Consider the following 27777-nt stretch of genomic DNA (forward strand, 5'->3'; position numbering starts at 1 on the left):
CCACTCATTGGAAACGCACTGGAAAGAGCTCATCAACACTGGGTGGGAGTGCCAGCCTACTGTGCTAGAAATTCAGATTTTGATGCGAAACCTTGCAGTTTTTGTATCTTTGCAATTAATTGTTATGATTGTTTTTGTGTTTTTTTTAACTTTGTTCAAACACTGTGTGGGCACATAAAACTCACCTGTGTGCTGAATCCAGAGCTGTGATCATCAGCTTATGACATCAGACCTGAAACTTTCAGGCAGATGTGATGGAGAGATAGAAAGTCAGAGATCGCTGATGTTCTTATGAGACACAACGAGTCTTTTCTTTAATTCTTGCCATCACTACTGGGGTAGGGGAAGGAAGCACTTATGGTAAATTTCCCCAGGAGAATGGAATAGAATAAGATGCCCCTAGCTGTGGTATCTATGTTCTTAAACACAGAAATTTATTGTCTCACAGTTCCCGGGGGCTAGAATTTCAACATCAAGGCGTCCGTAGGGTGGGTTTTTCTGAGGGCTGTGTGGAAGAATCTGTTCCATGCCTCTCCGACAGCTTTTGGTAGCTTCAGGTGTTCCTTGGTTTTCGAATGGCTTTCACCATGTGTCTTTATGTAGTCTTCTTTCGAAGCATCCATCTCTGTCCAAATTCCCCCTTTTACTAGGGATGTGGTCATACTAAATTAGGACCTACCCTGATGACCTCATCTTAACTTAATCATCTGCAAAGATCCTTTTTCCAAGTACAGTGAATTCACTGATACTGGGCACTAGAACTTCAACATCTTTCAGGGGAACACAAGTCAACCCATTACTAGTTATACTGTCCACAATCCAGAGCTTCTTTGCAGAGCTCCTTCTGCTCCATGGAAAAACCAGAAGTTGAACTGAGAACTGTGGCAGTAACATCAGTTAAAGGGAAGGGTCTGGGGACACAGAAATGCTTTTCTACACTAGTGATGGAGAATGCTGGAGATAATATTATTTCTCCTGAGAATCAAGTTAATATCTTTCCTTCTTTCCTGTAATCTAAGGACATGCTCAGCTACCTATACATGTTGCCAAATGCACCAGCAACTGTTCTGTGTATCCTGCTTCAGACTAATGGCCTTAAAGGGTCAAGTTCTACCTGATCCCACAGGAATAAGTGTACCCAGTACCTCTGTACAGAATGGCTCACTGGCCAGAATCACAGTGGAAAACATATCGCTGAGCTTCTGAAAATACACAAACTGCATGGTAAAGAGGTTTTCGGAAAGCACCTCCTACAATGAACTCCTGACCTTTCCACTCTCCTCTTTCCTTCTCAAATATCATTAGAATTCAACCAAAACAGAAATTATTCAGAATCCAGCAGGGCCACCCAGCAGGATACTTGGAGATTACGTGTGTCTTGATGAGACTCCTCTGTTTCTCTGAGACCTTTATGATGTGAAACCTGGAAAACCCAATTCATTTCACTGGATCCATTTTGCTACTTGTAAAGTGAAATTGAAGAAAGTTATAAATAAAAATGTAAAAGGTGATACACAGGGAGGAAACAGCATTAGCTATTTCTGTGAGGATCGTGGAAGGCTTTACCAAAGAGGCAACATTTGAATTAGTTTTGGAAAAAAACTACTGAGGAATTCAAAATACAAAGAGAGAATGAGCATTCCAGGCAAAGAAAAAAGCATGTGCCAAAGCAGAGAGGAAAGAAAAAATATGGCACATTAGAAAAAAGTGAGAAATGTATCTACCTAATTCTTAAATGCCACCAACTCCAAGCCAATTCATCAATGCACAAGGTACAATAACACTTTATTGAAAAATTTTTTTTTTGTTTTTTTTAGGAAGAGAAGCGCTAACATATTACTTGTATATCTCAATTTTCTTACATGCCTTCTTTTCAGCATTGATGCTATACCCAGAATCAAAACAAACAAACACACAAACTAGATGGTCTGATAATTCCTTCCAGCGCTAATATTTTATAAGTTGGTAGGCTGTCAGGGTCTCAGAAACTAATTCAGTTGATCAATGGGAAATTGATTACTCCCCATAGATAAAGCTCTGCCCTGAGGGCTATGGGAAGGGGGGATAATTTAGAACTAGCTCTAGCTTTGGAAAGTAAAAAAAAAATGCTGAGGTAAATGCTGTGTGTTACCACCACATCTCATCCAACTTGGACGCTTAACCTGCTAATTTTTCTGCACACAAGTACAATCTTACATCTACCAGTACTAAATGTTACCTTGCCAGAGAATTTCCATAATTATAGCTTATGAATATCTGGGCTTGTGAGTTTTCTAATGAAACTGTTTTTAAATCAGTGTTACAACAGGGCAACTATTCACAAATAGTTGTGAAGAGGGTCAGAAGGAATTTCTCATTAACACTCAAGTACCTGAGTGCATGAATTTAAGAAGTTAAAAAAAAAAACCCAAAACACAAAAACTCTATACTACCGTCGATTTTTTTTTTTTTTCACTTACAGCTTCTTGAGAAGACTAAAGAGAGAGGATGCAGCTAGAGCAGCTGGATTGAGCATAATCTACATCTCCTTATCTACACTGCAGCCCCCATGCAACTTTTCTGAAAGTCTGTTTTCCTTTACACCTAGGTGATTGCCTTTTTTTTTCCCTAGATATTTTAGAAAAAAAATGGAATTTTCAAAAAGCTGATGAACACACGATGATAAAATGAAAGAGGGCAGGAGTCTGTCATCAATGTTTGGAGGACAAAAGCTAGCCTGAGAAGTGATAAATGATGAGGCAGGTTAGGAGATAACACAGGCTAATGACATCCTGGGGGCTATGGTTCAAAAGGGAGTCAGAATGAGCCCTAGGTTGGAAAATCAGAAAAGTAGTCAAAAGTCTTTATGTAGCCCTCCAAATATGTACATTCCCAGCCCAAATCTTCAGGCAAAAATCAGAAGAGCACCTCTAAAGCATTAGACTAAACTCTACGGTGAAACTTCCAGGATGTGTGCGTAGTGCTAAGGATGGATGGGGAGTCCAGCACAAAGTCCCCAATTCAATGACGTGTCCACTCATTCTGCCTGATTATCCTAAAGCTAGACCTGCCTTTGCACATGGAGTTCCAAACCAGCATTTGTATTGACTCATTCCTAAATATGAATGAACAATCAAGACTCATCAGACATTTGAGGAAAGTCTGAAAGATGAGGGAGATTCAATTAAAGAAACAGGAAATAGAGTTTTCAAAACTGAGGATGCCTGTGGAAGTGAACATCCACCCTGATGAGTGTCTCAGCAGGAAAGCAGGCTAAGAACGCAATTGCTCTTTTAATGTTTGTTCTGTCGCGTTGAAATTTCCTATCTTCTGCACATTTGATGAATATTCTATAGTCTATGTTCCAGGAGCCCTAGAATCCTTGACTAATATAATCAAGGAAATACAGTAGACATAAAATGTTGCCAATGTTAAATACTTCTTTGGAGTCAAAGAGGTAGATTTGGCTATGTTAATTTAGAATATCCACAGGACAGTTTTTTAAAAAATGATAACTATACAATCCTGAATCTCTTGGACACAAGAATTTGGACAAAAGAGCACTATCATTAGTTTTTAAGGAAGGAATATTTTATCAAGATTCTCTACACCTTATCCAACATACGCGAACACTTGATCCTTTCTGCTCCGATTCCAGGCTTCCAGAGCAATAATTGAATAAGTATATCTGCCCAGCTAATCACAAAGGAGGAAGGGCTTTTAGACAAAAGATGTGCCCAATAGAAAGTCCCTACAAGTTTCAGCATTCTGTATTCTATAGCAGACAATTTTATATTTGATTAACATGTGATTAATTTCCTAGAGTCTAATAAACTCTTATGCAGGGTTAGGATCAAATTTGGATCTCAACTTTTGATGAATTCACAAAAATAATGTCATTTGGAATTTTCTTGACTGGATAGCTAGGTTGTTCCTTACCTGGCAATAACCCTCTATATTTAGTGTTTGTTTTTCTAAAACATTGACTCTCAAATTTGGCTAATTAAGATAACCTGGGGGGGAAATTCTGATGTCTGGACCAACTATAGATATTCAGTTTATTTGATCTGTGGTGGGACTTGGCATTGATATGTTTTAAGTTCTTCCCAGGTGACCCAAAAGTAAGCAAGCGAAGAGAACCATTGCTCTGAGGTAAGTCACTGTAGATCAGGACTTTAAACTAATAGCGGGCTGCTGACAGCTTAGTATGAGTTTTTGCATCTATTTTGGATATTAGTATTATCTTATCAATATTCATTTTTGCTACACAATCAGACAATTTCAACTGGGGGAAATTATAGGTGGAAAGATTGTTACCTAACAGGTAAAATAAATTTTAATGCCTGGTACTTCTTCTCAAGAACAGGTTGGATCACAAACTCCCTAACCTTGGAAGGTTTGCGTTGGACACAATTCAATGCGATATTTTCTGTGGGCTATCGTATGCAAGGAGATCCAAAAATGAGTAGACATAGTCCCCTTTTCAGAGAAGTTTCATTCTAAATTTCCTTATTCTAAGCTTGTATAATTTGCACATCAACTATTTCATTTTTATCAGACCGACAATAAAATTCAGAGCCAGATATTAGCACTTTCTGCCCTTTCCTGGATTTTACTTTCATTTCAAATTCTACTTTATTATTAGAATGCTTTATCTACCTCTTACTGGCTATAAAACCTTAAGCAACTTAAATACTCTCTTAGTTTCCTTATTTTTGAGACAGCATTCATATGAGTAGAACTGCTTACCTTCAAAAGATTCTTGCAAGCATTAAATGAATTATGCATATAATGTTCTTAGCACAGTGCCTATCACAGAGTACTTAATAAATGTTTATTATCTATCAACTCTTAAAACAATATATTCAAAGCATAATGTACATCTCTCTTCTCTTATTAGAGTTGAAAGAAAATGATACAAGAATTTCTACAAACTACCACTTTATTGATAGAGTTTGTAGTGAATACATTTATTTATTTATTTATTTGTTTTTTTGTTTGTTTACTTGTTTATTTTAGGGCTGCACCTGCGGCATATGGAAGTTCCCAGGCTAGGGGGTGATTCAGAGTTGCAGCTGCTGGCCTACACCACAGCCACAGCAACACGGGATACTTACCCCACTGAGTGAGGCCAGGGATCTAACCTGCATCCTCATGGATACTCTTCTGGTTCATAACCCACTGAGCCACAATGGCAACTCCCCCACTTTTGTATTTTTTAAAAAATATAAGAAGTAAAAAGCACCTAACAAATGGAATTAGGCTCACAGTTAATCTAGTTACAAGTGCTTCTCAGACAGACATCAAATGCACATTTTAAAATCAGATGTTTCGTTTTCTTCTTCACATTTGGGCTCTTCATTCTCTTAGAGCAGCTGTATAATTCAATGATTAGAATTATCTTAATATGGATTAGCACAGTGAATGTAAAACACATGTATGAAAATAACAGGATCTTGTATTAGGAAATGATTACAACACAGAGCAGCAACAGCAATTTTGTATTCACTTGTCTTGATGAAACCCATTTTTGTTTTATAAATCATTAGATATTTTCCAATTCTGCAAAGTAATGTAAATTGATGTTTTCCCTCACAAAATGCTAGTTAAAGAAAACTTTTGATGGCAATTATAATTGTAAATTGATCACAAGCTTTGAAATAGCAAATGCTTGTGCTCAAAGCGTAAGACATCTGGAGCAGCAGAGCAATGCAACTCTAAGTTTTTTTGTTTTTTCTGCATTGCAAGATGTTCTAGTTCGGTAAACAGTTTAACCTTTTTGCCTGCTATTCGCACAACTGAGTCAAATCCATGGGGAAAAGCACCTTTCGGTGATTGAGAATTCTGAATGTGAATCCCAAATTTGTCTTTAAAATTTATCATCAAGGGAGAGGAGAAACAAAAAGGAAAGTTGGCCACTGCAGATGCTGTCACAATCACTAGCGACAAGCCAAAGTACAATCATGCTGCTCAGGGCAGCACTAGATTTGGAAGTGAAAGACCCAGTTGAAGTTCTGTTCTGCTATTTACTTGCTGTGTTGTCTTGGGAAATTCACCAAACTTCTCTGAGTCTCTGTTTCCTCCTCTGTAAAGTGGGGAGGACACCACATCCTTGAGAGGGGTGCTATGGGGATTTGCTGGTTCATGGGAATGATTAAACATTTCAGAATGATTAAATGTGGTAAGATGTGGACGCCTCAATGCCAGAGGCACGTAAAGAAATGCACTTGACTGTAGAGACAAAGGGAGACTGAATCTGTGTAATAATCAGGCAGTACGAGTAGCAGAGGTATCATGCAATTAGGTGAGTTCTTACTTCTTTGTTTCTGATCCTCATTTAATCCTCCAAGAGAACCTATGTAAAGTATTTAGCTCACAATAGAAGGCCAGTAAGTCTTTGCTTATTCACTATCAAGGTCTAGCCTATGACTTATTTTTGCTATATTTACACAGTTAATTTATTCAACAGACATTTACCAATACTCCTTTGGAGTGAAAAATTATTATATAATTCTATCCTCACTAAGGTTTGAGGTGAGACAGATATTCAATAAATAATTTCTCCAGGAGTTTCTATCGTGGCTCTGCAGTAGTGAATCAGACTAGCATCCATGAGGATGCAGGTTCGATCCCTGGCCTTGCTCAGTGGGTTAAGGATCATAATGAATGCCCTGAAGGGAAGGTACTAAAAGGAAGCAACACAAGAGCATCCAACATGGAAGAGATGGGGGATGATTTATCTCTAGAACTACTTGGATTTTTCAAGCATGTCTCCTTTTTCTCTATAAATAAACTTAAGCTTCTAAGTATGCCTTGGTGGTCGCAGTTCTTTGTAATTCTCCCAGCATTCCACTCAAGTATTTGCCTGTAATACTAACCCGATGTATATAAAGGGATCAACTTGTTTCATTTGCTCCTCTTTGGTCATTTTACTTGTCTTGCCTCCATCCTTGAATAAACACAAAGGTCCCAAAATGCAAGATTCATTTAGAAAATCCATAAATCGTGGATTTCCAATATAAAAGCTTAGCCCTGCCGAAGATGCTAGGACCATTCAGTTGCTTCATTATGTAGGAAATGGTAATTGTCGTGAACTCTGATTGCTGTCTTTCGGTAGAGAATCCTCATCAGGGAATACAACAATATGTGATCAAAGGAAGTATGAGCCCTTCTCATCAGCTACAAATCAGGCCAAACCATATGGATGTTAATGAACATATCACTTGTTGATCTACTGCCAGTGAGAAAACTGAAATCAGGTTGAGGCAGTACCCTTCTACTCCAAGCCCCAGTCTACATGTAATCACACCTGCAAATGTTTCTGTGACATAAACAAAGCCCTAGACTATAATGAGCATGACTAATCAACATCTGTTAGATACCAACAATTATGCTCGCTTGGGGCTGAAAAGGCTAAGAAACATGATTTAAGATCATGTTTTGAGACACCGTAGTGGCAACAGAAAAAAAAAAAAATAGCAATTAGCTATAGTTTTGTTTTGTTTTTTTTTTTTTTTTTTTTTTTGAAGCAACTTACTATGATAGGTTGCCAGCACCTGCTTCTCATATTTAGTAATTCTATCGTGTTAGGTATTCTGCTTGCTCCGTCCACATGCCCACTCTGTTTCCACTCTACTTTATGATACAAAAGGATGCCCACCATGATTTACATCACTAGGCTCTCCTGCCCCAACTTCTCTTTGTGTTCATCCACTGGGGAGTGGGAGCAGGACTGGAGAGGCATTTATCCTCTAGGCTTACATCTCAAGGGGTCAAAGAGGACCACTGAAAGCTTTATCTCCTTAGATGGCTATCACCACTCAGCCTTGCATGGAACTGCTCCTTCCTCCCTCCTCTTGAGGCTTAGGGATAGTAAAGGCACCACTGTTGCTAACCTACAACTGAATTATACTGGGTGGTTTCCTTTATGCACCCTTGTACATAAATCTTTTTATAAATCTCCCCAAATTATCCTAATATGGGAACAATTTGTTTCCCATTAGGAACTTGGCAAATCTATCTAATTTTAGATGCGATGAAAGTTTACACATTAATGTACCACTTCAGTTTTTAGATGAAGAGTGGGAAAGTTGTTTGTTCAGAGTGACAAAGCTAGCAGAAAAATCAATACTACAGGGTATTTTTATCAACTAAGACAACGTAATAAGGCAATGGTTCTTAAAAGTGCAGTTCTCAGACCAGCAGCAACAGTGTCACCAGGCAATGTATTAGGCAAATTCTCACACCCTGCTCTAGACTTACTGAATCAGATATTCCAGGGTCAGGACAAGCAATCTGTATTTTCCAAGTCCTCCGGCTGGTGATTCTGATGCATGCTAAAGTTTGATAACTACTGTTTTAAGGTATCATTCTAATATCAAACATAGGAGATAAGAAAAATCTCACTAATTCAGGCTATTTTATCAGGAGAAAGCTCTTTTTATTTATTTATTTTTTTTAATTTTTAAAATATTTATTTATTTATTTTTGCTTTTGAGGCCTGAACCTATGGCATATGGAGGTTCCCATGTCAGGGGCTGATTTGCAGCTGCAGATGCAGCTGCAGCTGCAGGCCTACACCACAGCCACAGCCACACCACATCCAAGCCGTGTCTGTGACCTACACCACAACTCATGGCAACACCAAATCCTTAACCCACTAAGCAAGGCCAGGGATCAAACCTGCATCCTCATGGATACTAATCAGGTTCATAACCCTCTGAGCCACAACAGGAATCCTGGGAGAAAGTTCTCTTTAATAGAAAGTCTAAGTTAAATAATCATCTTAAAATAGAAACAGGAACACCAATGTTCACAGCAGCATTTTTCTTAATAGCCAAAATATGGAAACAACTCAAATATCCTACACATGGATGAGTAAACAAAATGCAGTAAATACATACAATGGAATATTTTTAAGCCTTAAGAAAGAATGAAAGTCTGACACATACGACAATGTGGATGAACCCTGAAGACATTATGCTAAATGAGATAAGCTAAATGACAAAAGGACAAACATTGTACAAGTCCATTTACATGAAGTATTTACAGTAGTCAACTTCATAAAGACAGAAAGTACAGTGGTGGTTGCTAGGAATTGGGGGGTAGGAGGATGGGACATTGGTAGAGTTTCAGTTTGGGGATCATGAAAATGCTCTGGAGATGGATGGTGGGGATAGTTGCCCAATAATGTGAATGTTCCTAATGCCACTGAACTGTACACTTAAAATGGTAACTTTTACATTATAATAATAAAAAAATCATAATAAATCATAATAAAAAAGAAACAGGTGTCAATTCTTTTAAAAACACCCAAAATAACTCCTAGAAAACTATATAAAAGTTCATATCATATACAGCTTTTCTGAGTGAATCTTGGTATTCAGGTCTTTTCCTGTTAGTAAGAATTTGGCACATCTTAAATCTTTGATCAAAAGAGCATTATTTCATCATTTACTTGAAAGAAATTTGCTAAAATTGATAAAAGCGCCTTGTTTTTATCATATGGGTACACCATGGCATTAATTCATTGATATTAGAAAGTAAGCTTCAGCCCTGTCCAAATTGGTCATATTAATCAGCTCATGACTTATCTAGTGCTGCTTACCTCAAAAGTTCCCAGCCAACTCCTAACATGACAGGCGGGATAACAGCAGTTGCAGGATCAGTGGTAACAGTAATAGTTGTCATCATCATACATGTAGTAGAAATCGCTGATCTTTAACTTGAGGGCTTACTACATATTAGACATTGCTTTACATTGATTTATACTCATTCATTTATTTTTTCTGACAACTATGGCGGGTAGATACTATTATTATCTTGTAAGCTTCACAGAGGTTAAACAGTGTTCCCAAGTTTACCCAGCTAGTTATTGTGGATGATGACAATACATATGACTTGACTTCAGAATCTATGCTTCTTAGCCATTGAGCATTACTACCATCCTTAGTAATATCTACCATGTGTTTCACACTTACTGTGTGACAGGAAGCACCCCATGAGCTTTTTCATACATTATCTCAGAAAATCATACTGAAGAGTTGGAGACGATTTGTAGAGTTAGTTCATCCACTGCCCTCTTCTATGTACCTGTGGCCAGGTATACACATTGGAACGCTTCCAATCTAGTTAAATTTGCTGAAGTTGGAGGCAGTGAAGAGCTCCAGGCTCCTCCAAACACTTCCATTCACACTTCTACACTTAGAAATGTGACAGAAGTTACTATTTTGACGATGTCCATTGGTCACTGTTATCTCAAACTCTTACCAATTTCTGCTCTTTATTGAAAACCTAGGCTTAGGTAAGGATTTAAAAAATCAAGATCCTCTCCACCAGTACTGATCTGCATTTATTAACATTTTCAAACTTTTTTTGCTGGAACAATTGGGATTATATAGTATATAGTCCCTCCCAGTAGTAGTGCTGGAAATTTAGAGTTAGGCTCCCTTTTCTATTGAAAAGTGTTGCTAGTGAATGGCTTGATCTTTCTGCAACCAGACAAAGCAGAAAATCTCCTATCTAGAAGTACCACAGAAATTAACTGAGTCACCTATATTCATTTTAAAATGAGTCCCACAGATTGGACCCCTGATAGCCAAACAAGAATACCTACTGCAAATCCTAGCAGTGTTAATATGGCCTTATAACTTCACCTACAAAACTACTGTTATGCTCACTCAAAGAACTATCCCACCATCACTAATTATATGTGAATTTTCACAAATATATTTGGCAAAAACTCTAAGAAACAAAAATAATTTTAAGCCATTTCCCAAGACATTTGTTGGTGTATTTTAGATATATTTCCACCATGATTGTCTAAAATAGTTTCACCAACTTTACATCCTAATTACAAAGCATTCATTACTTTCCCCCTTAATGATCAGGTACAATGACTAGCAAGGGGTAAAAGGTAAAGGACTTATATGCCAAGAAATACAAAAGATTAATCAAGGAAATTAAATAGGATTCACAGAAACAGAAAGATATTCCATGATCCTGGGTTGGAAAAATTAATATTGTAAAAATGGCCATACTACCCAAAGCGATTTGCACATTCAATGTAATCCCTATCAAATTACCCATGATATTTTTCACAGAACTGGAAGAAACAATCCAAAACTTTATGTGGAACCACAAAAGACCCACAATTGCCAAAGCAATTCTGAGGAACAAAAATTAAGCAGGAGGCATAACTCTCCCAGACTTCAGGCAATATTACAAAGCCACAGTCATCAAGACAGTGTGGTAATGGTACCACAACAGACATACAGACCAATGGAACGGAACAGAGAACCCAGAAATAAACCCAGACACCTTTGGTCAATTAATCTTTGACAAAGGAGGCAAGAATATAAAATGGGAAAAGATAGTCTATTCAGCAAGCATTGCTGGGAAACCTGGACAGCTGCATGTGCAAATCAATGAAACTGGAACACACCCTCACACCACAAACAAAAATAAACTCAAAATGGCTTAAAGACTTAAATGTAAGACAAGACACCACCAAACTCCTGGAAAAGAACATAGGCAAAACATTCTCCGACATCAACCTTACAAATGTTTTCTCAGGTCAGTCTCCCAAAGCAACAGATATAAAAGCAAAAATAAACCAATGGGACCTAATCAAACTCACAAGCTTTTGCTCAGCAAAGGAAACAAACAAACAAAAAAAAAATCAAAAAGACAACTTACATAATGGGAGAAATTACTTTCAAATGATGCAACTGACAAGGGCTTAATTTCTAAAATATGCAAAGAATTTATACAACTCAACAGAAAAAAGCCAACAACCCAATTGAAAAATGGGCAAAAGACCTGAATAGACATTTCTCCAATGAAGATATACAGATGGCCCACAAGCACATGAAAAAATGCTCAACATCCCTGATTATTAGAGAAATGCAAATCAAAACTACTATGAGGTACCACCTCACACCAGTCAGAATGGCCATCAGTAATAAATTCACAAATAACAAATGCTGGAGGGGGTGTGGAGAAAAGGGAACCTTCCTGCCCTGTTGGTGGGAATGTAAACTGGTGCAACCACTATGGAGAACAGTATGGAGGTACCTTAGAAAACCATACAGAGAACTACCACATGACCCTGCCATCCCACTCTTGGGCATATATCCAGACAAAACCTTCCTTAAAAAAGACACATACACCCACATGTTCATTGCAGCACTAGTCATAATAGCCAAGACATGGAAACAACCCAAATGTACATCGACAGATGATTGGATTAGGAAGATGTGGTATATATACACAATGGAATACTACTCAGCCATAGAAAGGAACAAAATAATGCCATTTGCAGCAACATGCATGGAACTAGAGACTCTCATACTGAGCGAAGTTAAGTCAGAAAGAGAAAGACAAATACCTTATATCTGGAATCTAATATATGGCACAAATGAACCTTTCCACAGAAAAGAAAATCATGGACTAGGAGAATAGATTTGTGGTTGCCAAGTGGGAGGGGGAGGGAATGGGATGGATTGGGAGCTTGGGGTTAAGAGATGCAACTATTGCCTTTGGAATGGATTAGCAATGAGACCCTGCTGTGTAGCCCTGGGAACTATGTCTAGTCACTATTGATGGAGCCTGATAATGGGGAAAAATAGAATGTATACATGTGTGTATAACTGGGTCACCATGGCTGTACAGTAGGAAAAAAATTGTATTGGGGAAATAACAATTAAAAATTAATTAATTAAAAACTTGGTTATTTTGGTCAGTACAGATTTCATTTCTCCATCTACCATCAGTTCTAGAGTAAAAACACTGGGCAGAAACATGGTTGATGAGGAGAATAATGGAATAAAAGTAGTGCTGTGAAAACAGATTTTTTTATATGACCAATGGTTTGACTTAAAATTAGCCCCAAACTAGACATGAGGCAAGTTAATTTCATTGAAAAATGACATCAAATCATTTGTTGGACTTGATTTGTCAGTTGCATCAAAATAACTTAAAACATCTATGTAAGTAGAAATTGAATATTTTGAATATTATACCAATAAATACTCACAAATATATATTAAACCATAATATCATTAATAAAAGATATTAAAATGAATGTGTATCTTTTAAAAAATATCCAAAATGAAATATCTGAACACCATAGTAAAGGTAGAGATTTATTGTTGCTCTTATTATTTTATATTTGACATTTATTTCATAGCAACAAGAGCTGCAAAACAGCTTTTATTGTCTTGGGTTGATACTTATACAACTGAGATTGATTATGTTCACCTGGTAGCTTAGAATAGTTTTGTATTCAACAGTACCCAATTTTTCTTCAGAAAGACTTTTACTCATATCATAAAAGGTTTAAAATCCAGAAAGCTTCTAAAGGGAAAAACACCTGCAAATAACTTGGTGTTCTGCCTGGAAATGAATGCATCTGCATGACAGAATACCATCTCCTGAGGCAAGGACTCAGCAAATAAAGTCGGTTTGTTTGCCATGCTGGACTTAACATGAATTCTCATGGGAAGGCAGGTATCTTTTGCTGCTTTCTAAGTGATCAGATCAGCTTGAAACTTTTTTTTTTAAGTGCAAAGACAAAAATAATTTTTAAGTTCACTGTACACTATAATCTTCAATAAATGGGGAAATATGTTGGCATAAACAACCCAAGTTCATTACCGTTCTTCTCTCATTTCAAGTGCACATTGAAAATAATGAAGGATGGCTATCAATCTTAATTTAATTGGTATATACTGTATTGGTATGCTTTTACACATTCACAGTGGGCTATGACTTCCCATTTTGTGGAAAGTAATGGAGCATATGCTTTAGTATAAACAGATTTTGTAATGAAAAGTGAATTTCACTCAGAGACTACTTAGAAGCCTAAAATATGCTGACAGATTGCACAGGCGGAAATATATCTTTAGAGCTGATTCATTGGATTTAATGGCTATCATACGAACCCTAAATGTTATAGAATTATATTGTTTATTTATGTGTACTTAATTGGCTTATTTTTCTCTGTAGTTTTAATATCATACTGAAAACCATAAGTATAGAGCAAAAAAGGTTGCCATGATCATCACTAGAAAAGCCAAAGTCTTGTTTGAGAGCTTTATCATGTTAAATCAATGTCTACATTCTATCACCAAGGATATGTACAGACAAATATTCAACTTCACTCAAAGAGGAACTCTAAGATCATTTTTCAGTGGCAGACATGCTGGCCCCATTTCAGAAATTAAAGATACAAAATAAGAAGAGCAGGAAGTTTGACAGAAGCAAAAGTTGAGAATCCTGTAAGGTTCCAGACTTTTGGAGACATATGTTCAACATCAGCTTTGTCTCAGGTCCCTGAGCTTCCTCAGGGTCCAGCAGAGCAAAAAGAAATTGACTGAAATCTCACCAGCAGTGTTGACATTTTGAACTGGGGATGAAAGGAAAGACTCAGATTGCATATTCAGTATGTATAGTTTTAAAAGATGATGTTTGATTTCGAAGAAGTACTTGGACTTCTGCTTCTGACCATGATTTTATAATGTATTAACCCTATCAACTCAAACAACTAAAAAACTGGACAAAACATAAAACAATGAACTGTGATTCCTTAGGGAATGTAAAATAAGCCAGGTGTCCAAAGAAATCTCAAGGTAGACCCCAAAGCTCTTTTCCCTAGTTGCAGTTTAGGGAAAAGAGCTCAGAGCCCAGTATTCTCAGAGTTGAGAAGATCAGAGTTTAGGGAAGGTAGGAGGCTAGAAACTTCAAGATAGAATACTACAGATGAGGAAGCAGTACAGTGATAAAGCTCCAGGGATTGGCTAATGGCTTCTCACTGAATCTGGCTGAACACTGATATGCAATTGTGTGAGAGGAAACTACCCAAGGCTGAAGAAAGAACCTCAACCTGAACAATTCAGAGTTTATGCAGAGCTAATCACAATTCATGTTTCCACTAGCCAGTGCAATTATATGGAGTATCAATATGAATCATCATTTACCACCATAATATTGAAGGTTAACCTTTGACTGAAAGTTACTGTGAACCTGCTTAATTAGTTGAAAGGCAAGTTTCAAAAGAAACTGATTCCGAGTAGCTTAACTGTGCCGGAAAAGTCTTATTAAGAGAATACAGCAAAATCCAGCAACAAACAATGTAAAATTCAAAATGCCCAACATCAATGAAAAAAGAGAAAATAAATAAAAAGGTGGAAAACCAATCAATAAAAAGCCCAGAAATAACAGAGATAGCAGCATTTACAGAAAAGGATCTTTTAAAAAGCTACTATAAATATGCTCTATTTGTTCCAGCATGTAGAGGAAAACAAAAATATAAGGAAGAAAAATGTAAGATATAACAAAGAGCCAATTGGAAATTTAAAGATGAAAATGGCAATATCCAGAATGAAAAATTATAATGCATCATATTATCAGCAGATTAAACCTTCAAAAGAAAAATATAACTAAAATATAAACATAGAAACTACTATATCCAAGTATATATAAAGAACGCTTTACTCTTTCAACTCAATTAGAAAACAAAAAACATCTATAAAAAGGGCAAAATATTTGAATGATACATTTCACCAAAGAAATGTAAAATGGTCAATAAACACATGACAATAACCTCAACATCATTAGTCATAGGAAAAAATAACTGAAACAACAAGGAGATACCACAGATATTCATTAGAATGGCTAAAATTTAAAGAGTGACAATATCAAGCTGATGAAAACATGTAACACCTGGAGCTTTCATACTCTGGTAGTGGAAATGCAAAGTGTTGCAACACTTTGGAAAACAGCTTAGCAGTTTCTTCTAAAATTGAGTATATACTTAACTATATCCTATCCAGTAATCCCATCCTGATATATTTTCCCAATAGACATGAAAGTGTGCACATATGCAGACTTGTACTCATATGTCCTGAGAAGCTTTATTACAACAGTAAAAAACTGAAAACAACCCAAAAGTCCATCAGCTAAGCAGATAAACAAATTGTGGACTATCCCTTCATAAATATCACTCAACAATAAAGGAGCAAATAAATCTGAAAAGCACTATGTTAAAGAAACCAGATACAAAAGACTATATACCGTATGATCTCATTTATTTGATGTTCTAGAAAAGGCAAAACTCTAGTGACAGAAAGAACCACTGTGATTGCCAAGGGCTGAGGTGGGAGGAGACTGACTGCAAAGTGGCAAGAAGAAAGTTTGTAGGGCCGATAGCAAGGTTCTATATAAGCATTGTCCAATAGAAATGCAGTGCTAGCTATGCGTGTAATTTAAATATTCTACTAGCTACATTTAAAAAATGTAAAAGTAAGCAGATTAAATTAATTTTAATAATTTGATATCCAAATATTTTTCAACATATCATCAATGTAAATTATTAATGAGATATTTAAATTTTGTCATAATAAGCCTATGAAATCCAGTGTGTATTTCACATTTAAACTACAACTTAATTAGGACTAGCCACATTTTGAGTGATCAGTACCACAAGTGGCTAGTGGCCACCACTTTGGATAGAGTAGTTCCACATCGTGATTGTGGTGGTTGTTGCACAACTGTGTACTTGTGTCAAACTCATTGAATCATACGTTAATTTATTTTAGGTAAATATATATTAATATTATATACATAATGTGTATTATATTAATTATAACATATATAAAGCTGATTTATAAAAAAACAAAGTAGTTGATTTGTGGGTTTGCTCATATCAAAGACCTTTCCTCCTACCCTGGGGAGTTCAAGGATAATACAGAAGAAATACAAAAACAAGAAACATTATTGTGAGACTTTTATAATCTAATTGGGAAAGCAATAGTAATATATATTATATTACCTAGCAATTCATGACACACATAATACAGAAGTAGCTTGGTTCCAACCTTAATTTCAATAAATTAGTTCTAGGAAGTAATATGATTCTGAACCATAGCAAGAGACCTATAGAAAAACGGATGGATTATTTCTCTATGAACCTTAATCACCACTAGGCTCTTTGGTTCAAGGCAAGAACCATGGTAATCAAGAAACCTGATTTGTAACCTGGATATTCCACTACTATCTAGCTATGAATATAATTTCTCTACCTTAGTTTGCTCTCCTGAATAAACACAATTGCTCCATTTTAAATCTCCTCATACATACCTGGGGCTATGTCAGGCATTTTACGTTCTTCTTTTCTCTCTACGACATAATTTAGCAAGTATGACTTGCCAAATTTTACAGATAAGCAAACTAAGAATTAGAGAAGTTAAGTAACTTACTCAAAATTGCAATCTAGTAAGTACAGAATTAGATTTAAATAAAGGTTCTTCTTGTTCAAAAGCCCATGTACATTCTATTAGACAGAATCACTCCCAAGGCTGAATTTAGACTGCATGTTCCGCAAGGATGGATGATACTCTGCAGCAAAGAGTAATGATCAAGAACTAAAATTCTAGGGTCATTGGGATAGGGCTGAAATTCCACCCCTGCTTCCCAAGAATTTTATCTTGGAAAACTTACTGAACCATCAGTCTCAATTTCCCCACACTGTCTAGTATGTAATATTTAAATGCGAAAATTCTGGAATCAGACTGCCCAGGTTCATTGCTTATTTGTTGTGTAAACTTGGGGAAATGACTAACCCTTGTGCTCAACTGCCTCCATCTTAAAAAAAGAGGGGATAGTGATAACTTCTGCCAAGGTTGCGAGGACAAAATAAGTGAGTGATTTAGGCATTTAGGATGGTACCAGGTTCTATAAATGTTATTAGCTGTGATCACTGTGCTTCTACATGACTTTGGAGATCACTTTAAATTCTACAATTCTATGATTCCACAATTCATTGTGCACCAAGAGTGGACCATTTTCCCTCTGAGTGTGTTCGTGTCTTTGCCTTAAATAATTCTAAAGTGAATTCTCAAAAAGCTAAGTAAGAGTGGTTTTTAGTTTTTAGACGATTAAACCCTAATGCTAAAAAAGAAACTGCTTTTAATACAGCTATCCAAGCTAAAAGAAGCCAGATTTGGACTGTATGTTTTCTGCCGCAGGGACTCATTAGGGCACTAGGTAAGCAACAGATCTTTGAAAGTGTCTTCTGTTACATAAGGACTCAAACTGGGTTTATTAGTTTGAAAAGCCATTAATCATTAAGTTTTTATAGCATTTTAAATGTAGCCTTTCTTCTAACTTAACAAGCTGCTATCTCTTTCAGAGTCTGTGTTTTCTGTTCCCTTTGCCTTGAATTCTCTTGCCCCATTTAGCCCTTCTTAGCTTCCCTCCAATCTCCGATCAGATGTCATTTCCTCTGAAAGTCCTTCCTTAACTACTTTATATTGGCCTCATCCATTTGTTTTACTTCATATCATGTTTCACCCCAGATGATGAATTAGAATGAATTTTTGTTGCTATATGTGTATGTGTGTTTCCTGTGATTTCAAAGACTTTGTTCAAGGAGTGTCCACAATATCTAGAACTGCACCTAGCATAAAGTAGAAGTTCAATTTTAAAAATTATCGAATGAATGAATGAGGCTCAGAGGTCCAAATGACCCCTTGGTCCTTTCTGGTTATAAATGTTTGATTCTAAAATGTAAGGGTATAAAAGTAAACTACTTGGTTTACTCTTCCTCTTGGTACCGAACTATATCACAAATTCATCCATTTCAAAATGACTGCTAAACAAGCAAATTTAAGGATAATTCTGTGAAGTTGCTTAAAAAATAGGGACATAAATAAATGCTTGGATGGAAAAAGTTAAAGAAGAAATTTACTTCAGCTGAACTAGGTTCCAGTGTGGCCCATTTCCTAGAAGCCTCAGAAAGCAAGAGTAGGGTAAGTCTTTGCCTCCCTCCTTGCTTGGCCACTAAATAAAGGGCATCTTGCTATCAAGATCCTCTGATCCAAACTGCAGCCTAGAGAGTGGAAAGATGATGTATCATACTGAAAAAAAGGACAGCTTTCAGATTCAACAACATCCTAGATTCTAACCTCAGTCTCATTGCTATTATGTCATCCCGAGAATATTATTTACTGTCCCTATTCCTCAATCTTTAAATATTTTAAAAAGAAGTAAAATAATACCCACTTTGCTTCGCAGTTTTTAGAATTAAGTGAAGTGATATATGTAGAGTGTCTGCTATAAAATCGTCTTCAGTAACCGCTGTTTTCTACCCCTCCTCTCTCATTGTGCTCTTTGCCTGGCTGAGTGTTTGGCATCCAGTCTTCCTGCCTGGATTATTGAAGCTACTGCCTGGTCTTCCATTCTCCTCAAATTTCCCCAAAGACTGACTCTAGGTTAAAAATTTGTATGTACCAAATTCATTGTATTTTTCTGTTTTTCCAAATGTTATTTACCTTGGTATTCTCCACATAAAATCTTTTCTAAAAGTTTTATGGGGGTATAGTTAATTTACAATGTTGTGTAAGTGTCATGTTTACAGCAAAGTGGATCAGTTATACATATGCATATCTCCATTCACCCCACCCCATGAGTTATTACAGATCATTGAGTAAATGCCCCTGTACTACACAGCAGGCCTTCGTTGGGTATATATTTTATATATAGTAGTGTATGTATATTAATCCCATCTTCCAAATTTATGACCCCCCCCATGGTTTGCCATTTGATAATCCTAAATTTAATTTTGAAATCTTTGATTTTGCTTCTAGTTCATTAATAATTTCCACTGGAAAAGGTAAAAGAGATGTTGACCCTTGATCACTCACTAATTCCATCTGTTGTGTTTATCACAAGCCAAGTTTTATGATAGGCACAAATTCTACTTCTAAGTGTATAAGCTTCTATTTCACCTCTTCCGATGCCATGTTACAAATTTTAGATATATCGCCAGTGAATGCAGCTACCCAATATATTTCTTTAGAAATGAATATTGAAAGAAAAATAAGTACTTAAAAGCAATGCTGGTCATGCTGGCACTGGAAATGTACTAGTCAGTATAAGTTAACAGTTATTTAATGGACTCTACCAGAAGCCCTTCTCATTGTCATCCATCTAATCCTCTAAAATACACTTAATCAGTGAAAACAAGGCAGTGTTATTGGGTCCTACTCTTGAGCAACTTCAATTCCCATCTCTTCATAAATGGTCCCTCATATAATTATTAAAAAGTGCCTAAATTCCACCTGGTGGGTATGTCTATGGATAGTAGTCAATTAAAAGAGGTAGAAAAAGTATCCCAATTTCAGAAAATAATTAGGATGAGGCATATTATAAAAACAATGAAAAAGAATGTACAATCTAACATGTGATTTTACTTTGCAGTCTCCACATAATCATTTTTTAGAGTTATTAATGCCCATGGGGAAAGAGTTCTTCATTATAAACAGAGACACTCAGCAAGCAGTAACCTGAATTTTTTGGAACCTGATTCTTTAGAAGGAGGGTTTCTTCTGAGCGTTTGAAGTTGCCCACAAGAGTTATGTCGTTGCTTATAACCAAGGAAACCACAGGAAACTTGGTTGCTAGGAAACCACTGAATTGTCTCCATGAAGATCACCACAGTAGGTTTGGCTTGAATAGAACAGATGCTAGGAAAATAAAATTATGAAGTTACAGTTACTTTTTTTTCAACCTAGGATGCCTCTTTAAATGCCAGTTAAATCTTTTCACCTGAGAGGAACTGTTTGTCATTTCTGAAAGGCCATCACACAGGTAGAGCAGGGAGCGCTGGCAGGGTGCTGCCAGGACTACAGGAAATGGGCACTATGCAGGGTATGAGTCTAGGCTCCAAAGCACACATTCCTACTTTTCCCAATTAATTGAGCTACCTAGGGAAGGGATGTAGTGACAGCTATTGCGACCCCAACTGAGGGATAGATTGTTAAAAGAAATGCACAACTGTAATTGAATCTTTTCAGACCTATGGCTTCCCTAGTACTCTTTATATAGAGTAGAAGTCCATGCCTCCTTCCTAGAAATTTTAAATTGAACTGTGATGACACAATATAAGAACAAAGAAATGGCTAACCTTGGGCAAGTTTCTGAATCATCCAGTATAAGTTCCCTTTTAGAAAATAGGGTGACCTGAACTTCCCTTCGGCTATCATACTTATTTTCCTATGACTTATCCTTCTCTCCATGGAATTATTAGTGTATTTATAAATCCAGCTAAACCTCTTTAAACTCTAAATATAGCTCCAGCCCATATCATACCTGGAAAAAATCAGCTTTACAGCCTGACCACACCATCACAGGAAGTGATAATTCCTTTCACATGCCTCAAACCTAACTCTCAAGATAATTCTTCTCTCGACTATGCTAGAACCACCTTTACCTTATTTGCACTCAGGTCTTTCTTCAGTTCTGCTACTTCTATGTTTGCCAGGGCTACTTTGTCCCAAAGTTTCCATCTCCTCCTCAATACCATTTTTTTTTTGTTTGTTTTTCAACATAAAGGTATGGCATACAATTCCGATCATCTCTTCTTTGGTTTTCTCTGAGCTAAATTTGTCAACCACATAAATCAAGGGTCTATGGTAAGCCTCTCCAGATGTAGATATTTCAGCTGCTATTTAAGTGGGTAAAAATCTGCCATAAACTTTATTCTATAAGCAGTGATCCCATGGGACCACTGGAGAGTTTTAAATAAGGGGGATGGGATAAGCAGATAATCAGGCCATGATAGATAACCTTGATGGCCAAATGACAAGTTTTGGTGTAAGGTTACACTGGAAGTAGACAGAAAGGTTAAGAAACCATTTGTATATTTCAGAACACACATAGAAATAAGCTTGTCTTTAGGTAAGAAAAGTTGGAATATCGCTAAACAACTAGTTTACAAATATTCAAGAAGCCTATGGGATCATCTCACATGAAGCTTCAGCAAGATGACTGGCTTAGTACAACCTCTTTTACACGGTACTTCTAAAAAAAATCTCTACATCTTCATGGACAAGATAAAAAACTTGGAGAGACTGCAAATGAACTTTTTGCATAATGCTGTCTAAAGATAGTCTATTAATAAATGGCATATCCATGAGAAGATCTATGTATGTTGGCATGGCCAACCTGGTCTTGCCCTTGGCCCTATCTTGCTTCCCTTTGCCGCAACAGCTCAGATAAACATATAGATATGTTCAAGAAACTGGAGTACAAAGCAAATCTGAGAGGGAAATGACCAAAAGGTACTACCAAAGCAGTATGCTAAAAATGAACAACTGTCTATAAAGGTCATAATAGCTGCAATGTAATGAATGGCCATTATTTAAAGTACATTTTTTCCCCTCTGTAGAGCATGGGGACAAAGTCACACATACATGTATACATACTTTTTCCTCCCATTGTTGTGTTGCGATGTAAGTATCTAGGCATAGTTCTCAATGCTACTCAGCAGGATTTCATTGTAAATCCATTCCCAGAGCAATAGTTTGCATCCGTTAACCCCAAGCTCCTGATCCCTCCCACTCCCCGCCTCTCCCCCCAACAGACGATTGGATTAGGAAGATGTGGTATATATACACAATGGAATACTACTCAGTCATAAAAAAGAATGACATAATGCCATTTGCAGCAACATGGATGGAACTAGAGACTCTCATACTGAGTGAAGTAAGTCAGAAAGAGAAAGATAAATACCATATGATATCACTTATAACTGGAATATAATATACAGCACAAATGAATGTTTCCACAGAAAAGAAAATTATAGACTTGGAAAATAGACTTGTATTTAAAGTACTTTATATACCCTGTCTCTGATCTTCATTGAGCTCTGGCAACCTCAGATCATTCTTTTCATCCAAAAATGAAGAATGAGAGATATGTTAACTCACAGCTCAGAGAAGGTATGTTAACTTGCTTAGAGTTAGTTAATTAGTGACAGAGCCAAGACTTGCACCCATGTCTAGTTAGCTATAAGTCAGATTGGTTAGTTTTATGCTTTGAGAATAACAAGCTCAGTGACTTAATACAGGATTTTTTTTTTTTTTACTCACTCAAACTACCTATTTAAGTGGGTCCTGTGGGGGACTCTGCTTGTTACAGTCACTTAGAAACCCTGGTGGATGAGGGTTCGTGTCTCTAAGGTTGCAGAGGCAGGAAAAGGGGAGTGTGGTGATTTGGAAACTAACCCTTAACAACTTCTGCCTAGAAATGACAAGGTCCACTTACTCACATTTCTGGAGCTAAAAGCTGGTCACAGAGCTAAATCTATCTGGTGGGGGCAGGGGGAGGCAAAGGGTTTAAGCCTACTACTCCAGACAGAAGAAAAGAACTGGAACATTCGTGAAAAGCTCTGGTGATTTCTACGCCTCTAAGTTCTCTCCACTTCATCTTATTAAAGACTCAGTAGAATGACACTGAGAAAAAAAGAAAAATGGAGAGGTCTCACCTTCATTTAAGGTGAAAAATACAGAACTACAAGTACAGCATAGAGTCGATCTGATACAGCAGCAGAAGGTATAAAAACACTGAAGACTTATGAGAGTAGAACATCTCAATGAACTTAGGGAATAAAGTTGCATAAATAGGTTTATTACTAGCATTACAAAATCATGATTCAGGCTGACCAATAATAAGTCCCCACATTTTCAATCTAAGTCTCCCGTCAAAACTTTTTTCCTGAGCTCCTGGCCTCTTCATCTAACTGAATACTAGACATCTGCACTTGGGTGACTAAAGTACTCAGAACTCATCATTCCAAAAGTGAACTTATTAATTTTCTATCCTTAAAATATAACTCAGGGATATTCTTGCAATTGCAACTGACACAGCTCTAGCCAAGGCCCCAAGTTAGAAACCTCAGATTCATGGTGTTCTCTTCTCTCTTCTCCTCTCCGCTTCAGACAGCTGACTACCAAGTTCACTTGATCTTTGCTCAGCAACACCCCCCCCCCCCGGCCTAAATTGTAGTTCCCCTCAGCTATTTTCAGAGCTATTGCCACAGCCTCTTACCTGATCTCCCTACCTTCAGTCTGGTCTGCTCCAAATCATTATGCATCCTTCTGCTAGAGTAATCTTTCTAAGATGTGTCTTAAAATCTGGTTTCCCTACTTAAAAGCTGTTGACTGGCCTTATAACACCCATTGAAAAAAGTTCAAGCCCAATTGTGTGAAACTCACAATTTGGGTCGTGTATTTCTAGCTTCATCTTCTGCCCTTCAACCCACGCTTCATAAGCATAAAGCTACCAGTCATTCAAACAGTCTACCATTCCATGACTCTGTGCCGTTGTCTGTGTAGGTCTCTCCCTGCATGAGCACTTGCCCCTTTACAATTTGGTGAATTTCCATTTGACTTTTTTAAGCTCCAACTCAAATATCACTTTTCTCAATTACACTTCTCTCTTGAAACACTTCTATTATTATCCTTATCACACTATATTGGAATTATTCCTTTACAAGTCTATCTCCTCTGCCAGACTACATGCTCGGGTAGGAATTAATTGTCCTAGAACTTAACATCAGCCCTAAAGTTTTGAAAGAATTGGGATAGAGATGAGCTGGAGAATGAAACGCTAATTGGATGGAACTAATGGTGAGGTTTGCAAACAGTACTTCTGAGTTAAAAATTTTAGAAGCTAAGTAAATTGTGAGACTGTCATTGGCAAAATAAAGAATTAAGATATAAAAAGTAAAAGGTGATTATCAGCAGTATTAGTAAATAAAATGTTACTGACACTTTTACTAATTAGAATTCTTTAATGATTAGTGACGTAAGAACATAAACTTAAGGGTAAGGGATATCAGGAAGCAGAGAATGGTTCTAAAAGAAGGTCACAGTGAACTACTGGCCTTGGTCAGGTGGCTTTCAAACTCTGCTGATCCTTTTCAAGACAACACCTACCAAACCCTTTTATGAAAATCTCAGGTAGCAAAGAGCCCCAAATATTAACATCACACCTGACTGCATGCTCTCTGAAGAATTTTAATTTAGCACAAGGGAAAGTGTTTCCCTTGAGAGCTATTCTGGCATTTTATACCCACTTATTGCAACTGATAATAAGTGCAACATGCTTTTAATAAAACACTCCATAAACGTGGGAGGGGTGTGTTTCATTACCCTGGTGATAATTCTGCTTGTTTCCCTTCAGAGAAGAGAGGCTCTGAACCCCGCTGAGCTGATAAAATAGGCTCGATGAATCCCTATAGCGAGAGTAACATTAGCAGTGGGATTGCACAGATTTCCTATCGCCAAAGCCTGGGTAGCATTTCATTACTGAAGTTGTCTGATTGCTTTGGTTCAAACCTTTCCCCCAAATCCTTTCGTTCTCTATTTAAAATCACTACAACAAACACATGAAACAATAACACAACAAGTAGCAGCGTGGGCTGAGGCCCTCATCACAAACAACAGCTGCACAAACTTGCAGTCAAAACACTTATTTTTGAGGGTAACACAAACAAAGCCTACCATGATTCCCCCTAACCTGTCAAGACCAAGAGCAGTGAGCACTGCATGCCCTGGATCTTTGTGCTTATGCTGGTAAAATGTATCCAGAATCCAGGAGAAATTTCTGAAATCAGAGTGCCCAGCCATTCTGCTTATTATGGAAACCTATCGTTCTGTATTCATTTGCTGCCAAGTTATTATTTCCTTGGCTGCATGTAGAGCCACTCTAGATTTCCCTTCTCCCAAAATAGAACTTCTCAGATGCTCTTAGAGCTGCTTCATATGAAAGTAAATGGCAGGAAGTGCTTCTAGCTCATATAAAACTTCTCCATTCATTAAATTTGTACCTTCTCCCATTATTAAAAGACTTTCTTAATTTCCCTGTCTGTACTTCTCTCATAAAAATCCTTTTTTTAAATTCAATGACTTGTTCCAAAGCACTTCATCATTCTATGTTTCATAAAAATTTAATGGTATCTAATCTTCTAAGTCCCATTAAAATGGCCTATGTCTAATGTCAGGTCCAAATCAGCCTAAGAGTAGACTTATGCCTGAAGCCTGTAGGTTCTCGCCTACTTGGTCCCTAAATCAATGGCTCTCAAATTTTAACCTACATTATAATCACTTGGGAGTTGTAAAATATGCAGCTACCGGAGATCTGTGCCAGAGCTACTGACTCAGTAGGTCCCGGATGGGCCATGATGGTGTATGCTGACAAACACCTCCAGGTGATTCAGTCCCACACACTGAGAACCACCCAATGAGAACAAAGAGAACAAATGAGAACACAGCCCTGGCACAGGTATGTTTGCAGCCCCATCTTCACCAACCCTAAGATTTGGTATATCCTGGTTTGAGTCAGTACACCCAGAAATCTATCAAGCTAATCCCACATTCTCCACCATTTTGGCCCTAACTCTGTGTGCATGGCAGGGCTAACCTAGGATTCTTGATTAGTCCTTGTTAAGAACTGGACCTAGAATCTCAGCAAAATTTTCTGGGGCTATGACACTCCACCTAATTTGCATCAGGGAGAATCCTGCTCCAAATGTCTACCAAATCCAGAGAGAGTCCCCAGCAGGATGAAGGCACCACCCTATATCTGAAAAAAGAGTGGAAAAACTGGTGAGGTCTACCATATCTGATTCCACTGGAGCCATGCCATCCCTCAACTCCTATATGTGAGTCTCCAGATGTCTACAGTATTTATGAGGTGACTGGGGGGTAAAACCACAATGTTTGCCCTGCCCCCACGTGAGATTTTTTTCTTACTATATTTTACTTTGTTGCTAATGATGTCACTGGCTAGACTCAGAGTCATTATAAGAAAGATTCCTATGAAACTCTTTATTGTAACTACTGTAATGATGTTGGCAAGGATGTTGTTCACTAATTTACCCAATTTCCTCTTAATTTCTCCTTGGGGAGAAATTAGTGTCTGCTCTTGATACCAAAAATAGATTTACCGCTCATGAGCAATTGATTTGTCTTTTATCTCATGGGCACTGAATTTTATAAGAGAGAAGGCTTCTGTTTTTGCCTTTGACTGCTAGGAAGCAGAGTCTACCTCTAGTATCAGGCTATATGTTTTAAGTCACATTCCCAGCAACACTGACCCCAGTATGAATTTTCTATTTTCTTTCATTCAAATATTCTCTTGTTCTATTTCTCGTATCTCTTGTAGGATGCCTTAATTTTTTTAATGGAATGAAATAGAACTGACGCCTTCCTGTCTTGCCCATCTGGACCTAAGACAACAAGATAACTCAAATGCTAAGGATGACAAATGCTCCTATCAATAAGCATGTATTATATATCTGCCTGATGCTCAGAAAAACTGCAACTCATCTGAAGGATTATAAAGTAAGACAAAGTGCTTGCCCTTAAGGTACTGACAGTGCAGCTGGGGAAAGAAGCCTGGAACACACAGAACCAGAGAACAAAGTGCAAGCGGAAAATGTTAGGAACAAGGTGGTACTGATGGTTAATATTGCAAGAGTTCAGGGATGAAGGAAATCTGACGGCAAGAAGAATTAGGCATTTTCCAAAAGAAATCGGACTTGAACTAGCACCTAGGTTATAGAGAGAATTTAAGATTTTAGGTTAATAGGAGTTCCCGTCGTGGAGCAGTGGTTAACGAATCCAACTAGGAACCATGAGGTTGCGGGTTCAGTCCCTGCCCTTGCTCAGTGGGTTAAGGATCCAGCGTTGCCGTGAGCTGTGGTGTAGGTTGCAGACGCGGCTCGGATCCTGCGTTGCTGTGGCTCTGGCGTAGGCCAGTGGCTACAGCTCCGATTGGACCCCTAGCCTGGGAACCTCCATATGCCACGGGAGCAGCCCAAAGAAATAGCAAAAAGACCAAAAAAAAAAAAAAAAAAAAAAGATTTTAGGTTAATAGAACAGAAGGAGGAACATTCTGGGCCAAATGAAGTATGGCATCTGGAGTAGAGGACGGAATGGAGAGTATAGTGCA

The 27777-nt window shown here is 37.4% G+C and overlaps 1 protein-coding gene across 7 annotated transcripts in view; it reads right to left on the reverse strand.

Moving 5' to 3' along the window:
• PDE4B (phosphodiesterase 4B) overlaps positions 1 to 27777 on the reverse strand; it is a 552462-nt gene that overhangs the window by 254446 nt on the left and 270239 nt on the right.

Source organism: Sus scrofa, chromosome 6, assembly GCF_054392235.1.
Source record: "Sus scrofa isolate SSC_HxYL_T2T_F1_AM1 chromosome 6, Sscrofa_HxYL_maternal_Yorkshire_Landrace_v2.0, whole genome shotgun sequence".
NCBI lineage: Eukaryota > Metazoa > Chordata > Mammalia > Artiodactyla > Suidae > Sus > Sus scrofa.